Genomic DNA, 18,873 nt, shown 5'->3' with positions numbered 1-18,873 from the left:
CTCTTTCATGGCATGCATTTTTAATTTCTCTTTGATATTCAGGCATATTGAGACTTGATGAATGTAAAAACAAAGAATTACCAGATTTATTTATTTTTTACCTGATTTTTGTTTCTAAGAAAAATGAGAGCCACATATGAGGATATTCGTTTAAAATTTCGATAGAACAGTAGCAGTAAAATGTCCTCGTAAGTGGATATCAGGCCCTTGTAGATCAAAATTGAGTATTTTGGTCTAAATAACCCAAAATGTGACGTCCACATATGTGGACGCCAGGTCCTAGGAGGTTAATGCACGCAGCATGTTGAACGTTGAAGCAGATGGGCTACAGCATCAGAAGACCACAATGAGTGCCACACCTGCAATTTTGCTGAGCTAGTTGATGCAGGCTCACCAAAAATGGACAACAGAGGATTGGAAAAATGCTGTAAAAATTCAAATGTTAGAGTCAGAATTTGGTGTAAATGAGATTAAAGCATGGATCCATCCTGACTTCCATCAACAGTTCAGCTTGCTGGTGGTTTAATAGTGTGAGGGATATTTTCTTGGCACACTTTGGGGTCCTTCATACCAACTGAGCATTATTCAAACCCGACAGCCTGCCTGAGTATTGCTGCTGACGATGTCCGTCCTTTTCTGGCCGCAGTGTACCCAGCAGCCTTGAGCTTGCAACAACACCTCACAGCAAAAAGATCCTGGGTTTGAATCCAGGCTGTCTGGAGTTTGCATGTTATCCATGTGTCTGCGTGGGTTGCCACAGGGTCCGTCGGTTTCCTCCCACACTCCAAAAACATGTGTGAGGTTAGATTCATTGGTGGTTCTAAACTGACTGTGTGAATGGTTTTACACATATATGAATATTATATGCCATTTACTTTTAAAAACATGAAAAAAGTGAGAGCAAACAGGCTTATTGCAAGAAGCCCCGTGGATCATGTGAGTCTCTATGTTGTATTCGTCTGTCAATCCCTCTATGATCTCTCCTTCACACTCATCCATCTGTTTATATACTCCCAATCCCTCTCCTCCTTCTTTCTCCCTTATCTGCTCCCAGTACCACTTTTCCCCTCCTCACTTCAGCTTTAATTCTATATTCCTCTGTCTTTTCTGACTTGTCCCTTTTCTCATTTCCCACTTTGCTGTCATCCTTCCAGCCTCCATCTTTTGTCCAAAATAACTTCCAAGTGTCATCATTCCTCGATCCCGTGTAACCTTCTTTGCCTTTCCTCCTCATTGTAAGCAAAAGCCTGCTTCCTTTACATTCTTTCCTTCCTTATTTCCTCGCTTACAGTAATCCCTACTTTGCCTCCTCCCTTCATTCCTGTGTCCTTTGCTCCAACCCCCTTCTCTCCTATCCCATCCGCCGCTCTCTTTGTGTTCTGACTTCAGTACCCGTCCATATGGTGACTGCTGGGATGCAGCCTGCTCACGCACTGCAGAAACCTGGCCTGACAAACACCACCTCACTGTGTATGTGCTGGTGTGTGATGTAACCTGCTCAGGCCCTCACATTCCACCTACGAGTGTGTGTATGTTTGTGCAGTAAAAGAGCACAAGATCAACCCTGCTGCCCTCGTCCCTCCGTGACTTTGATTTCCAACCCCGCCCCCTTCAGCACACGACACACAACAACACGCACAGCAGGAATGTGTGTGTCCGTGTGTGTCGGAGTGTTCGGAGGGCCACGGCTCACTCCCATGACCGTCTGCTCTCTGACACACTGAACAGTACAGTAATCCATCATTGCTGGCAGCCATAAGTAAGGACAGTGTGTGAGGACAGTGGGTCTGCTCAACATCTAATATCTGTAAAATGCAACTACGAACAGCCTGGTCGCTTCATTATCTGGAAATGACAGAATTTAGACAGCCAGCAATGCTTTCATGTCACTGTTAATGGACATTTTTCACTGCTTTACACCCAGTTTATACTTAAAGTGGACTTATTTCATTGGTATACTGTAAACGACCACGGCAGACCCAGTGGCATTTTGATGCTTTTATTAATCCCTACACGGTTGCTGTACATTCGCACTCAGAGCTGCAGCTCTCCCGCTTCCAGCTCAACATAACACCAACAACAACAACCACAGGACCCAGTACAATATTTAATTCGGCGGGGCGTGATTGCGGATGCCGTGCAGGTGCGTCCGCCTCCTCTGCACGGCACCGCAGGCCACGCCCCGCCACATATACTATTAAAAAATACCATTGATTTAGGTAAAGCTGAGCATTTACCTAAATCAGAGCCTGTAAAAAATGGACGTGAAAAGTGATTCAAATCCTTTCCCAGCAGGGGGCGATCCCTTTGGATCCCTCTAAAATTATCTTTATTTTTGAGCTCAGGAAATCTTTTTTTGATGAATTTATAACATCAGTTATTAGTTTTGACTCTTATGCAATGCAATATGATGTTTACTTTATAAAGTAAGGTCCCATCAGGAAAATAAGTCACCAATAAGCAGGCTATACTTTATAGTTATCAACAAGTTTGTGGTGTCCTTTTTCCCCCGTCTACCCGTTTGTTGTGACATCTGGCTTTTTAAATGAAGTTTATAATCAAACTTTGACCATTTTTGACATTTTAACAAGCCAAAAATATATCCCATATAATTTTAAATGTTAGCAAAAAGTTGACACATAAGCTGTAGTTTTACATTAATAATCCCAAATTATTATAAATTGCTATGGTTTTACCCTATTTTCTGTCAACAACTCAGCTAGTTGTTTAGAACAAAATTCTGAATTGTTTTTCCTGAGCGGTCATTAAATATGAAATTTTGTAGAAGGAAACTATATTTTCTGCTAATTGTGATTAATGTTTTCAATCTGTGTCTTGAACTGAACGCTATTAATCAATGCTATTATCATACTCACTAGAATTTGTTAGGTTAGCATGTTTATGTTAACATCATTTTCTAACCTAGAAACATTTACTCTGAGCTTTGAGCTAAATGCTAATGCTTCTGCAAATGTTGCTAAAAAAAACCCAGAAAGGAGCTCTTAATGAACACCTCTTTAATGCTAGCTTATGTTACATAAAAAAATTAGCGTGTTATAATTTTAATATATGTAATATATTTTAATATAAACTAAAACTAAACTAACCAAAGCTTGTATGACCTGAGCTGCGTTAAGCTGCTTGCCTAGCCCCAAAGACACATAACCAAACGACAATCACTTACCTCCCTGACTAACAAAACATGAGAAAAATGTGCCCAACTGAAAAGGCGATCCACCCCTACCTCCTCCTGGATTCACAGAACAACACAGGGCATGTCACAACCCCAGCCAGCTGGGGTAAACCGAGGATTTACCCCGTCCTCAACCTTGCCGTCATATACTCCGCCTCCAGATATATTTATATCTATATATATCCATCCATCCATCCATCCATTGGCTTCCGCTTATCCTTGAGGTAATAATTAGACATTTTAGCAATTGTTTACATCAATGAGTTACTGTACTTTGATGTGATCACTCTTTAAATTAAGTTTATTAGCCAAAAAGATTTGGAAAGCAAATAGTGTCTATTGTAAACACTGTACTTGGTGTAATTTAACATATTTGTAGTTGGATATGGTTACAATTTTTTTTCTCCTTTCAAATAATGTGTTTTAGATCATTTGGCTGAACGGTGTGTAACTTTGTAACATTATATATATCTGCCTATTTCAGAAGTACTGAGTTCTCAATAGAGCCATTCATTAGGTGTATGGAGTATATTCATAACTCATAAAAACATGGCCAAAGCTGTAAAAATAAGGCCCAACCTGAACGATCTTGAGAGTATCTGGGGTTCATATTGCAGCTTGTTTAAATTCAACTTTCACCTTAACATGACTTGAAGTGGTGCTTTTTTTTTTTTTTTTAAATGTATTGCTATGAAAGGAAACAGCAGACTTAAAACACCTTCTGAGGTTTGTGCTTTAGCAACAAATCAAAAGTGTCAGTGTTGTCCCCATTTTTATATGCCTGGGACCAGATTTCATAAAAAAAACAAGTGCATGCACAAACACACACACACACACACACATGCATGCATGCACACACACACACACATGCATGCACAAACACAGTCTTTGAACATTTGAAACATGAGACTCGCCAGACGCATGGTTTGCTCCGGTCCTGTTCTGAATCCCCTTGCAGAGCAGAGCAACAATCGCATTTGATTCACACATACAGTCACACAGCGGCTTTGAAGTGCATTTGGTAGGAAATGGAAAAGGAATGTGAGCTGTGGAGCAAATGCAGAGGAAAAACATCCACCCGGAAAACCAACATGTTGAATTATCTAACAAGCTGCACAGAAACACAGCAGGGATGCATCCACTATAAAGATATTGACACACAACGCATTTACTAATATTATCAGCTTTTACAGCTCATCCAGCTGCTCTTACCTTAAATAATACACTGGGCAGACCTTTTCTCTAACGTATTTATTTGTTCTTTAACTATCACGCACATTAAGGGGAAGACTTTGGACACCAGCGGGACTCCTGCAGCCTCAACCCAAAATATTTAACATGTTTTTGAAATAATGACAAAAACAAGGCCTCAAAGTTTCACTTTTATATGGGTATATTAAAATAAACAACACAGTCTCATATGTCGTACTTGGGCTATTTATTATGCTACAGCTCACAGTTGGTGTGTATTTCAACATCCTGCAGCTAAAGATGTTTCCTAGCAACTAATTTACCCATTTCCAAAACCTTTATGAGCACTGGGCATTTCTTAAATGTTTAAATGGGAACTCAAAGTCTGCTCTAAGCCTCTCTCCCAGCATATTTTAAGAATTCAACAGAGGGAGAAACAACAGAGGCTACAAAGCGTGTGATGGGCTGAGGGTCAGCAGACTTTGGGGAGTCGATCTGGAAGTCTGAGCTAACCAGCCACAAAAAGCTTCGGCCAGGCTCTGCTGGAAAGACACTTTGAGAATCACTAGATTTTTGGCCTTGAGAGGCGGTAATCGCCCGGGTACCACCGTAGCTGAGCTGTGAACGACAAGATTTTTATGAAAGGTAGTGCTACTCCAGGGCAATAGGTCTTATTGCAGTAAACGCTTCTTTATATGGACCCTAGATACGAGTGTGAGAAAATAAGTAAAATCCATGAAAGTACGTGTTTTTGCCATTCAACTTTTTATTAATTCAGTTGAACAGAAATTGGCTGCAGTTCAGCAAAGGGTGCAGCAGAGGGCGCTTGTGAGATAGTCCTCGATGAAGAAAAGTGAATGGAGCAAAATAATTTTGATGATTTACACCTGATTTTAGATATAAAAATGTACATTTTATTTTCATGTCTCACAAATAAAGAATTGGCGATATATTCCAAGTGAAACAAAACAGTATATAAAATGCTAGCCTTCTGCTAACTCATGCTAGCATTGCACTAGACTGGTCCTTTAAGGGTTTAAAACAGGGTGGCAAACATTTACAAAAGGTACCGACACGTTAAAATGGATCTAAAGCCAAATGGATCTAAAAATTGAAGCCAACACATGACTGCCTTAAATGGATTTTGAGGACTTGTGATAGACAAGTTCTTAGCCAATGAAAGTGTGGTTTTACTATCAGATCTGCCACTTGCTCATCGCACCAGGTTTCAGAACACCAAGATGGCAGATACGCTCAACTCAAGGCTATAGAAACCAATAATCAACGTCATGGTAGATACATCCGTCCTTCATACCGTCTATGAGGCCACCTATAGGACGCATGCATAGTTGGTGCATTGTTTTAAAGTCTCTGTGTCTTTGGGACCAGCAGTTACTGAGAGATCATCGAACAGTTTGTTTGCCTCTGTGTTTGTGGCCTTCACTGCATGAAAGAAAGCAGTTAGTTGCGTGTCTATCATCATTGCCTGAGTCCTTAACCAGAGGATTTCTGATTACTTCCATGAATCGTCTAACCTTTTCATTCTTTGACCTCTTAAAAGTAAATACTACAGGAAACCCTTCTTCACGATTCTGTTTGGAGTGTCAGTGGATGTAGTTCAACCAATGTTTTTCAGTGATTTTTAGAGATAATCAGAGTCCAAAAACCTCATTAATGTAATGGTCTCGTGACCCTCGCAGATTAATCTCAGGGCTTCTTTACCTACAGGTTGTAAACCACTGAGATTCGTTTCTCAACAGCTATTGGAGCACTAGCCTGTCGCTGTGGTTAAACGTACAGCATGTGCAGCGTGAAACAGAGAAGACGTGGACAAAGTAATGGAGGTACTGCCTCGGAGCGTGCTTCTTGTGCGAGTACAGAAGTGGGCTGAGCTGCTAAAACAATGAACTCAGTCTTCTGCGGGAGGTGGAGGAAGAAGAGAGTGGAGGCGGAGGGAGTGGGTGAAGACAGCTGTTTCTAATCAATTGCTTCCATGTGATTGACTGCCTGAATGGCTGTCTGCTGATTGGGCAAATGACTCGTTGACGGTAGAGGTAGGGGGCTGAAGGCGGGTTTTTTGATGACTAGTTTACCCTGACTGGTTTAATAAGTTAACAGTCAGCTGGCTGATTGACCAAGTGACAGGTTGCTTGTAATGGCAACTAAGTGGTTAGATGATATGGTCACAGATCAGTGATATGGATGGCCACTCCCTCCTGCTCCGCCTCGCTTCCTACACACACACACACACACACACACACACACACACACACACACACACACACACACACACACACTATCCCTCGTCTCTCATAAGCTTCTCATGTTGATGTATTCAATTGTGTCAATAAAAAGCAGTTTATGTTGAAATTCCTCCTCCTTCCCTCTCTCCATCCCCCTCTCCATAAGACCAGCTCAGACTGCAGGAACAAAAACATTTAGGTAGGCCAAGTTCACGTCTGGGAGGGGTTGCTAAAAGGGGCCCGGGGGCTGCTCTGAGCACCAGATGTGCTTTTTCAGGGCGGAGGAGGGGTGCGTTCTTGAACCTCGGGTGGAGCATTGGTGGAGTTTTCGCTGGGCTCCAGAGAAAGCAGAGAAGAGCGCTGAGACACAGCTGAGAACGAAAGCAAAGTACCTCCTTCAGCAAATCAGCCTGGATCCAAATGTAAATGCTTCAGCAACAGATCATTTCAGACATACTTTGCAATAGTCTGCACCCCAACGCCAACCACCTGATCTCTTTCTCTCTGTCCCACGGTGGATTGCAAAAATAAATAGCATGGATCAGAAAGAGAAATGACACATAGAATGTATTTATTTTACTCAGTTCTTTGGTTTTACTGTGAAATACTGAACAGTTTTCCTCTTCTGACATTAAAAAAGAGACAGAAAGTGAAAATGAGACCACCAAACCAAAACAGTTCCAGTACAGACTGTAAGCTCTAAAAAACAAGCAACTATAAGACGAGTAAAAGTCGGATTACCTAAGAGGTAGAGCCCCTGGCAGGAATGTTCGACCTGATGGGAGCTGTTCAATGAGATTCGGAAACATGCTGCCCTTAAAAAGGATGGAGTCCACCTCACTGTCATTCATTTACCTTATTTTGATGTCTGTGTCAATCTTGGAGTAATATTTGCATTCTGGAAAAGCCACAAAAAACTGCTGACATCTGTCATTTTAGCTGGTTTTAGTTAAACCTTTCATGCTCATAAAACATCTTTTAAGCCATTAATTATTAATGATGTCTTGTTAATGAGCAACTCAGGTTGTAAACATGTATTTGAGGTTTACACAGCATATTAACACTTGTTTAGGGGGTTTTAAACACAGTTTCATGATACAGACAAAGAATGATGCCAAAGCTGTGTGTGATCTCAAATGCTAATGGTTCATTTAGAAGAAACAGAGGCAATTAGCCTCACAATTATAGAGATTAGGAAATTAGATTATGAATTAGAAAAGATCAGATGGTTATTTCCTGCTAAATGATGCAGTTTGGCTGCTAAGCTACATGCTAGTGTACTGCCTTCAAATCACATGTTTCACTTTTAATGTTTGAAGAGAAAAAGCATTTGAGGAGTGGCAGAGAAGTATGTGAGGGCGGTGCAGGACATGCATGAGGACAGTGAGACAGCGGTGAGATGTGTGGTAGGAGTGACAGATGGGTTCAAGTTGGGGGTGGGATTACATTAGGGAGCCACTCTGAGCTCCTTGTCTGCATGTGATGGACAGACTGGCATGTGGACTATGATGTTTGCAGATGATGGTGTGGTGTGTAGTGAGAGTAGAGGGGAGGTGAAAGAGAGCCTGGAGAGGTGGAGTTATTCTCTGCAAAGAAGAGGAATGAAAGTCAGTAGAAGCAAGACAGAATAAATATCTGAGAGTGACAGGTGTCACAGTGAAGCTGCAAGGAGCAGACGTAGTAAGGGTGGATGAGTATACCCGGGGTAAACCATCCATAGCAACAGACAGGTGAGGAAAAGAGTGCAGGCAGGGTGGAGTGGGTGGAAATGAGAGTTGGGAGTAACTTGTGACTGAAGGACATCAGCAAGAGTGAAAGGAAAGGATTACAGGATGGTAGTGAGGCCTGCTGTGATGTATGATTTGGAGAGGGTGGCACAAGAGGAGGAGCTGCTGAGATTTCCACTGGTGACCAGAATGGACCGGATTAGAAATGAGCAGTTTGGAGACAAGGTCAGAGATGAAAGGCTGAGATGGTTTGGATATGTGCAGAGGAGGGATAGTGGATATATGCTGATGATGGAGCGGACTGACACAAGGAAAAGGGGAAGACCTCAGAGAAGACTCATGGATGTAGTGAAGGATGACAAGGTTAGGGAGAGTGAGGCGGAAGGAAATGATCCACTTCGGCGATTCCTAAGGGGAGGCGCCAAAACAAGAAGAAGAAGAAGAAGAAGAAGAAGTAGAATTTAGACTGACAAGTGAAGCAAATATGTGAATGCTAAAAAAACTGCAGTTCCTCTAGTGGCCACTTGAGGCCAACTTCAAAAGCGAGTCAATCCTCATAGACGCCCATAATAAAAAGCCTGAATTCAGCAGTGAAATGAACATCTTCACAGCCAGTTTAAACTGTTTTTGTCTGTAGAGCTAAATCAATAATGTTATTATTGTTATTTTGTTATTATTATTGTTTATAATTACATTTAATTGTTAATATAGCTAAAAGTTAGGGATAACTACACTGAAAAAAGTGATATTGTCTCCTTTTAAATATAGCATATTATATTTTGGTATATCTTTTCAATTCAAATGAGTAATTCCTGTCTACATATATAATTCGAGTAACTCCAGAATACATTCCCTGCGTTTTAATCCAATTAATTTTAGTTAATTAAATGTAGCTCAAAATGCTTAAGTATGTTTTTCATAGCCTCCTGCTGGGCCATTTTGCGCATGCGTTAGGACAGGCCACCATTTTGCGCGCGGACTGAAGAAGCGGACTCTTTGTGTGCTGCAAGCGGGCTCAAGTTAATCGCACAACTTCATATAAAGGTGGTCTAGCTTCGGTAAGTAAACCTTTTACGGTCGTTTTTGTTTTATTTTTTTACCTCAGTCAAAGCATGTTGACTCTTTAAGACGTGTGCACATGGAGAAAGAAGTCTAAGTAGTTGTACACCTCTGAACTTTGTCATGAATTTGACTTAAGCTAGCTATGTGCTCTATTAGCTACTGCTCTATTAAAAGAGTAATTGTATTGATGCGTTAAAATGTCATATGTTTTTAGCTTAGTTCTTGTGGCACACTTTGTACTAACAAATTATGGAACGAGGCAATTTCTCTGTAGTTAGCTGTAAAGTTCACTGTACAGTCGCCTGCAGTTTTAAGTGGAGAAATCGTCCCTCCCGCCACAACATTGGCATTAAGGAATAGTCGGGCGGGGGAGGGGGCTTCTGAACGCACCTGCACAGTCAGGGGTGCAGTAGGAAATAAGTAGGATTGGCGTTGCACAACGTCTTTTGTGCAGAAAAAAATAATGGTTGTAAACTGTGGAGGAGAATAACTCAGTGGTTGCCAAAAATGTGAGATCAAAAGGCACTGAGAGTGATGTTTGTCAGAACTGAAATTAACTCAGAAAAGAAGTTGCTTCACTTGATAGAGCTGTTGAGTGCAAGACCTGTCAGCGGTCTGGTTTAGCATTTAAAGCCTCGCTACGTGCTTCCAAACCGCTGCATTTAATCTCAGAGAAAACTAACACAGAGAAGTAAAGCAAGTGTGTAAGTTCATCTCTGTATGTTTGCATAGTATTTCCATGTTGAGCTTAACAACCGATGTATGGAGCCACAGCTGGACTGGCTGTCGGAGTTTTGTATTGAGGGGGAAAGGAAGCGATTTGTTTTATACTTCAGCTAGAATGAAAAAAGACACAAAGCTGGAGTTATTCGGTGTCTTCATGCTGAACAGCTAAAACTTCTTCCCTCATTCTCCCCCCTCCCTCTCCTGTTGCTACTTCAATCATGAAACTGATCGATTATCAGGTGATTGGCTTTTCTGTCGCTAGTCTCTCTCATTTGTTAGTCACCCAGTTTGCGCTAGAAAGAGGAAAACGGCAGATAAACAACAGCAGCACGTTTAAGCTTGATAAGCTGTTGCTAGAATTTTTTTAATATTACTTCTAGTATCCGCTTATGTTTTCTGGAGCCACAGCCGTAATAGCTGCTGGTCATGATAGTTTGGATATGTGGTGAGAAGGAAACATGAAGGTGAAACCAGGAGAAGTTTTTACTGAATCATTAGAGCTGAACTGGTAATGAAGAAACAGGTTTACATTTTAGGTCACATGAATGAGTTGAAGGGAAGTTATGAACTGTTTCTGAGAGACAAATAACTCCAGGATCCTTTTTTAGGTAGCTGACATCTGGTGACTGTGCAGGGGCGGATCTAGCAAAGTTTTGCCAGGGGGCCAGGTAGGGCATTAACAGGGAAAGGGAGACACAAAGACATAATTTTCTTTCTTATTCTCATTTAAAATGTCTAGCTTTTAATAAATAATTATTCTAAATCTTACTACCAAAGTGGTGATCTGGTTAAATGTATAGAGATCCATTATTGTATGTAGTAAATATTAAGTCTAATATATGCCCTAGTAATAGTAGTACATATAGCACTTTTTCCTTTGGGAAGGTACGCTGTCTGCGCTGTCTGCAACTGTATTGAAGAAAAATGTTGAATCAAATTATTATAGAAAAATAATTGATTTCTGTGCATTAAAGTAGATTACGTCAATTAAGCATTATCAGGCGGAGGGTGCGGGGTGGTTTCCTAATATTTTTGCTGGGAGTTGGCAGCCCTATTAGTTAGTTTAATATTTCTATGTACTGTTTAGAATACCTGAATAAGGAGGATGGTGTAAGTTTTTTAGGTTGATCAGTATTGCTGAAGTATAAAATATTTTGGGTGCAGTGTATTTTTTGCATACAGGTATAACAGAATAGCTTTAATGTTTTGTTTTTAAAACTGAGTATGAACTTATACAAAATGCAGCAAAATATTTATAAAAACAGTTTTATTTATTATAAAATACACTATATCGGATTCATATCGGCATCGGCAGATAATCAAATTTATGATATCGGTATCGGACATAAAAAAGTGGTATCGTGCCATCTGTAGTTTGCACAGAGGCACAAGTAAGATTTGTTTTGTTACAAGGGAGTATCATGAAGTAATGCACTAATGGCTTGGAAACGGTAATTGTTTGTCTTTCTAAAGTTTTTTTTTATTTTTATTTGTCTTCCTTTTCTGGCAGATTTTCTTCCCCTTATGTGTTACTGTTTATTCAAGAAGATGGTGTTATTTTGGTAAGTACATGCAAATTCCTTACATATTTATCACAACAATATTTGTCACAGTATTGCAGGGACAAGTTTATCTATCTCATCTTAAGGGTTCTTGTGATTATTAATATTGATATTAATTAATATCAATTAATATATATGATTAAATTTCTTTTATCCAGGACAAAAGAAAAAAAAAAACTTGCGAAAGTGAAATGAAAAACAGGAATTTAGTTCTTGTGAGTTAAGAGGATGCAGAGCATAGGGTTAGATGGAGGTGGATCATTCACTGTGGTGATCCCTGAAGGAAACAGCCAAGAGAAAAAGGATCAGATTGCAAAAAAAAATGTGGTTTGTTTGCATACATGAGTCTTTACGGTACCCACAGGACTCCTGAAGTATAAGTACTCTGAAGTTTGCAGAGCAATTTCAGAGATGTTTGGGGCTTACATGGCAAGCATGTTTTTAGTTGCACATCTAAATTTTCTCTGCTCTCTGTTGCTGATGGCAGAGTTCTGCCCCGCTGACCTCACAGGTGAGACACTCCCACCAGTAGACAAAGAGCACAGGAAAATGTGTTGCCAACCACCTGAAACAGACAAATATCTGCTTTTTAAAACCCTTTAAACCCGTTAAATGGACTGATGCCATTCATTTCTTCTTTGATTAACAGTAGTAACATCCTTCATGCACTGTATACTAACCCATATGCTAATCATGCTTTATGAAGTGATGGCAATTGCATTGTAGCATTTAATGAAGAAATAACAAAATAATCATACCAGTGATTAAGCACCAGTCTTCTGTGTGTGTGTGTGTGTGTGTGTGTGTGTGTGTGTGTGTGTGTGTGTGTGTGTGTGTGTGTGTGTGTGTGTGTGTGTGTGTGTGTGTGTGTGTGTGTGTGTGTGTGTGAGAGATATACAGGTAAATGCTGAATTCCAGTGTATTACAACACTTCAACTGGAGATGACTTTCGCGGCACAGTTAGACAGAATTACACCTCAGTTGATGACAGTTTTCCAGAAGAAAGGCGGTGTTTCTGGGCAGAAACTTGCCCACCACTTGCAGATCATGCAAGAGGTAAATCTGAATATTGCAAATTCTATTTGGATTTCTTTTGTCTTAAGTGGCAGGTCACTGGTGAGTCCAATAAGCCGTTTTAGGTGACCAGCCAAGCAATCTAAATTTTGAAATTTCATATATAAATTTTATTTACTATGTTTGAACTGACATATGATAAAATTTACTTATTGCGAATTTCAGACATTGTTCTTTTTTCCAAATTGGTTTAATCAGCAACTCTCTTTAAACAGGCTGAAAGTGATGTTAAAGTGAAAAGGGAAGCAGTTCTCAGGGCACTTTGCCTCTACCTTGGTGAAGAGGACGGAAGCCTTATTCGGGAGTTCTTTGTAAGTCATTTAAGTCATTGTAAGCAAGTCATCTATACACACACTTTTTAGATAGATATCTGTGTGTGTGTGTATTACACACACACACACACACAAACGACTAGATTGGAATTTAATTGTAGAGTTAATTGTTTTTTCTTTTACCTTTTTATTAAATGTTTAGGACATTGAAGGAGATTATATCCAGAGAGACCTGAAGAAGCACACCATGGGCATTTATGTCATCAACAGGGAGGATGGACAAAATGGACATTATGATGACATTGGAATATTTGTTGAAGGGGAGATAGTCATGGACAACATTGGATCTCTGGCGCAAGCTTGTGCATTGATTCTTGGAGTAATCTATGCACTAAACCTAGCCTACCCCAAGGAATTGAAGGACTATTATGAATTCATTTAGAAAGTGTTGATGGGATTCGATGGTGAAAAGCTCTCCCCCAAAGTCTTTGGGCTGAAGAACAAAATTGCTACTGGATAGGAAGATTTCTAAAATAACACATCAAGAGAATGCTGTTATGTAAATTACCAATGACTGGTGCTCTTGTGAATAGGAGTGAAACTCTTGTACAACCATCATTTGTTCTGTGTTATGTTTCGATTGAACATTTTAACTTTCAATAATGAATGTTTCACATGTGGTACATTTGAGTAGCTTGAAGAGCAACTTTGTAATTATTCAGTTATAGCTGCTGCCCTGCGTATAATCAGTGTTAACTCAACCGGATAAAAAAAACAAAAAAACCCATTCATGATTACCACACTGCAGCACACTGGTAACACTTTAAAGACTATTAATTGTTTTGAAGCGAGTATGTTAGGTCAGAAAATATGTAAAACATTCAGAATCTTCAAGGAAGGACTAGAATGGAAAGACAGTGGTCAATAAGCAGTAAGGAAAACACAAGTTTAATTTTAAGTCTAATTACCTTATTAAAATGCAATTTCTAAATATGGATCGCAGAACAGCAAGTCTGAAACTGGTTAGTTTGTGGATGCATCAGTTTCTAATTGTGATACATTATACTGCTGGTAGTGTTTTATTCTTTTATGTAAGGAGTTTGGTTTTTTTTTTCTTTTTTAGAGGAAGAGAAACATTGGTTAACATTTCTCTTGTCTGTTGTTTCTGTTTTGTTTGAATACAGCTTTTTAAAGCTACTAGTTCATAGGCAAAAGTTTTGTAATTTGTATTATACAAATTGCAGCAATTTCCCTTAGAGATGTGGATTCTTATTCTGTTTGCAACAAATTTTGCATTAATAAATGATGTGAAAGAATGTTGTAGTTTTCATTATTGACGTTTTTAAAAACTACAAATCAGGGTAAGCAATATTTTTTAAGTAAACTTAACTTAATTGAAATAGAGAGAAATTAACAATTTGATTGATTTGAATATAAGTTTGGGACATAAGTGTAAAGGAAACAAATTATTCTGGTACATTTAACACGACCTTAGTTGGACTTACTAATCACATAGTAAAGAGCCAAGTGTAGGATAATGTGTCTCAAACCGAGAGTTTAGAGCAGTGTGAAGCCTGAGCTTTGTGGATCGCACCCTTGTTTAACTCTTTATTTGAAACTTTACCCATGTGTAACAGCACATGTGTGACAGAAAAAAGGAAAATCATAATAGGTCCACTTTAATACAAAATTCCAAGCTTGAAGCTTCTCAACAGCAGCCACAATCCAATGGGCAACAGCGGTTATTTCCATCTGTCATGCAGTGGCTGAAAAACATCACTTTTCTTTGCAGTCATGGGCAATTATCACATTATACTGACAAACAAACAGGAAATCAGAGCGCAGCCATAGCCATGCCCCTCACGCTTCATAATTACGGCTGGCTTATGCACGGTCGCAGAAGCATCAGATTGTGGATAAAAGGTCTCCAGAACACTGGGAGAAGACACATTAAAGCAATTCTCAAATTAATCACAGTGAGTATTGAATTCTGCAAATCTCATTTTGGAAATAAACCCTCAACTTGCGATGCGTCATTTCTCATGAGAGGAGGTGAACGGAGGACAAATTATAAACTGCAAGATTTACGGCAGAGGATGCGAGCAGCTGGCTGGGGGAAAACAACTGCGAAGCAAAAAGGAAGAAGAAGAAGAAAAAAGAAAAAACGGCTCCAGAGAGGCAGAGATGGAGCTGAAAGTCCCCTCCGCCCTTCTCCCTCAGAGTCCAGGGGGCCACATCATGTGCCCGAGAGGCTCCTGCAAAGATGCGATTTCTTAAAGGGATACTCTGACCACTTTTGTTTGTTTTTTTCTTCTCTCTGCACTCCTCTTGTCACTCTGTGGCGGGGTAGAGGAATCCGCTTTGTGAAGATGATGATGTTGGCTGACCAGAGAGGCTTGGCTCGCGCTCGGGTTGTGTTCAGAGGCGATGAAAAAGGGCAGGAAAAGACACGCCCCCCTCTTTCAGATCAGGATCTCATGCCTGTGTTGTGTAAGCCATCTGATGAGTAACCTACTCCTTTTCCTATGTGGAAGTTCTGACCTCGGGTCACACTCGTGGGAAACTGGTGAAAACGGGGCCATAGCTGAAGCGTCAGATCACGCAAATGAATAAGTCTTCTGGCTTTTCACACTATCTACACCATCATGTTTTGGAGATCTGAGCTGCAGAGATGTTTGCCTTCTCTTGAATATAATGGCGCTGTCTTGCTCCAAAAATCATGATTCGGTCACTACAAACCTCCTCATGAACAGTTTTGTGGGCGACGGGTTTTGTTTCCACTGAGCTACAACTGCTAAAAGTATCACCCTGCAGTGGAAAGTGTCCATCTAGCCCCAAGGAGAGGCTCACGCCCATGACAGCGTGAGGGGAAGTCAGCTTCTTTCCATGCCGCGTGTGTTTTCCTGGAGCTCCGTGCCACTTTATTACTCCAGTTTTATTATATCCAAGAGAAGTTTTGGTTGATGATGTCACAGGCAGCACAATCTCCAGACTGTTTCGTGTCTGTCATGTGTCTTTAAAATGAACCTGAGAGTGGGTGGTGGATTTGCAGTTGTAGTGTTGTCTGGGAATCCCCGTCTAACCGCATGGTGTTTGGGTGGGCTGTGAGCAGCGGGTCCCACTAAAGGACGTCAGGACCTCGTGCCACCCTTGTTGAGTCTGTTTAATCATACAAAGCAACCTGCTGGAGGTCATTTTGTATGGCTTTTCAAGGCTCACTCAAGGAGGCTGATACTTAAAACCCTTCTATGCTCTCCTCCACTAACAGCCTGTCTCCTGGTATCTCCTCCACACTCTCGAGACGCAGCTAACTTTCTCATACCAGTACTTATGAGGGGATGTGCCATCCTGGAGAAAGAGGACTACTCGTGCAACCTGAGATCAGAGAGAGCAATGCGCTGTTGTTGCCTCTCATTTCCAACCCATCCATTTTCTTCCTTTTATCCAATTCAGGGTCATAAAGGAGCTGGAGCATATCCCAGCTGCCATAAAGCGACACCCTAGACTGTTGAAAAGCTAATACAAAATGATAAAAACCGTTCATAGCTATGTGCCATTTAGAATCACCATTTCACCCAAATGCATGTCTTTGGCAGGAAGTCAGACTACCCGGAGAGAGTGTGTGAAGAACACACACGTTTAAACCCCGACCCTTCTTACTGTGAGGCAAGAGTGCAAAGCAGAACCTGTTCTTGCTTTCATTTGCACCAAACCAGCTGAAATGGACTCACTCGCAGTGGTTTCTGCTTCCTAAGCGGACAGACTGATATGCCTGAAGTTAAGGTTAAAAGGAAGCCCCGCTGTGTGCTGCGGTGAAATCCGCAAAACTTGCAAAATGCTTTTTTCCCCCTCGTTTGTTTTTTATATTTCTCCAGTAAATGATCAGAAAACAGAACAAACATGCAGGGAACCAATGCTTGTTTCTAGACCTTGTTTCTACATCATGACTATTAAACTGCTGCTGAAACTATGATGCATCCCATGATACTGATGCTCAAAAGTGGGTTACAGGAAAATCATACTGAACAGAAATCAGATTTTGTCTTCAGAGCGCGACGCTCGGAGTGGGTGTAAAATGAATTTGGTTGTGGTTACAGAGCTTCTTTTTCAGCCCTGAGAATTTCACAAGAACTTAAGGTGGTATAAGGGCTCGGAAATGCTGGAAAACAGAAGGCAAATTAAAAAGTACACCCCTGTGTACTTTTTAATTTGCCTTCTGTAAAGAATGACTCCAATGTGCACTAATTATAAAAAAGCTTTTAATAGTACATATCTGATTGTGAGGTGGATATGCTGGACTGTTGATAGACTCTGAGGGTGTCACAGAGATTTTGCTAAATCTCCAAATATATATATAAATCTCCTAGGGAATTCCAGGGCGGTGTACTCACCCACCTAAGTGGAATATATTTAGTTCTGTTTGCTGATGTTAAAATGGCGATGTGCAGGTGTAATATTAAGATCCCACTGGGGTTAAAATACTACACCCACTGATATTTGTGTTTGCTATATGAGGCCTCGGGCTACGCTTTAGAAGAAACCCAACACACCTACATCGTTTCTGTGTTGAATTATCTTTAACTTTTTAATCACACGGCACAGCAGCAGCAGCTCGGTTATTTGAATTTATCTTGTTTTTGTTAGATGGGTAACAGGGCGGCGCTTACACTGACTCATATTAATGTCAAAGAACTGCAGAAAGAAAAATCTGTGAAAATATCTGAGCTTTCTTCTCCATCCTCCTCCAGCGGGCATCAGATGGAGTTTAGTATGGAGGTCCATTTGTGCCAAAATTATGTTTCCATAGCTACACTCTGTGTCGACTGACTTTCTTTTCGACTTTGAACTGCACTTCAGTTTTGACTGAACACATTTTGTTTTTTGCCCCTGAATGTGTGATTTCAGAAACTTGGGTGTCGTTTTTGACAGTTTGATCATCACTGCAAACAGCTGGTTCAGAACAGTTTTATCATTATGGGGATATTTAAAAACTCAGAAGTCTGGTGTCAAAGGCTGAAGTTGAGATGATTATTCATGCCTTTATCTCTTCCCATCCGTCCATCTACCCAGTGCTTGTGACCAAAGGTGAGGGTAGGGCCAAAGATCAAATGGTAAATCCACAGCTCCACTCAGCTCTCTCTTCACCACGCTGGTTCAGTTCAGCATCCACATCACTGCAGGAGCGGCTGTCAGTCCCCCGCTGCCCTCTCTCCTCACTCATCAATAAGACCGCAAGACACCTAAACTCCTCCAAGTTGGGCAGCCTTTTCCTAGCAATTTGTCACCAAATCAGAGCTAGTCAGTTAAAATGATTTTAATGCTACAGCAGTCGACATGGTGGTAAGTGTGAATTGCAGACTGTAAAATATATGGTCGATTCTCTCTCTGAAGCAGCCTGCCTCCAAAATTAAAAAAATTCAGTGGATTTAAAAACTCTTAAAGTTCGGCCAAAAATCCTGACACACGAACATAGTTTTGGCACAAATGGACCCTCGCAGAAAGTACTGTTTGTGTCAAACCAGGTACTCTAAAAAATCAGTCCTCACATCTGTGAGACTAGACGACTGAAACAAAGGACTCGTGATCTGAGCTGTCACTGTAACGACCTGCTGGCTCAGATAAAATGACGTTAGGCATGTGTAATGTGTTTGAGCACTGCTGTGTCCCCATCTGGAAATCTGGGTCTGGAGCGGAGGTCTGCACATGTATTCAGCTTATGGAGAAGAAAGATTTGGGGATGTGGGGGGTGTGAGACGGTCTGACTTGGGAATTTCTGTTCCTCAGTTTTTTGTATCCTCCTCATTTTGAGACCCAGTTCTTTAA

At 40.7% G+C, this 18,873-nt stretch overlaps 1 long non-coding RNA gene across 1 annotated transcript; it reads left to right on the top strand.

The window, feature by feature from the left end:
- The first annotated feature begins 9,419 nt into the window (after window positions 1-9,419).
- On the top strand, window positions 9,420-14,366 carry LOC145425469 (uncharacterized). Its single transcript, XR_013906161.1, has 3 exons — window positions 9,420-12,760; window positions 12,994-13,089; window positions 13,253-14,366. It is a non-coding gene; the product is annotated as an uncharacterized LOC145425469 (long non-coding RNA).
- Window positions 14,367-18,873: the final 4,507 nt, after the last annotated feature.

The sequence above is a fragment of the Astatotilapia calliptera genome, chromosome 3 (assembly GCF_964374335.1).
Source record: "Astatotilapia calliptera chromosome 3, fAstCal68.1, whole genome shotgun sequence".
Lineage (NCBI taxonomy): Eukaryota > Metazoa > Chordata > Actinopteri > Cichliformes > Cichlidae > Astatotilapia > Astatotilapia calliptera.
This window is presented reverse-complemented; position numbering and strand designations above follow the sequence as displayed.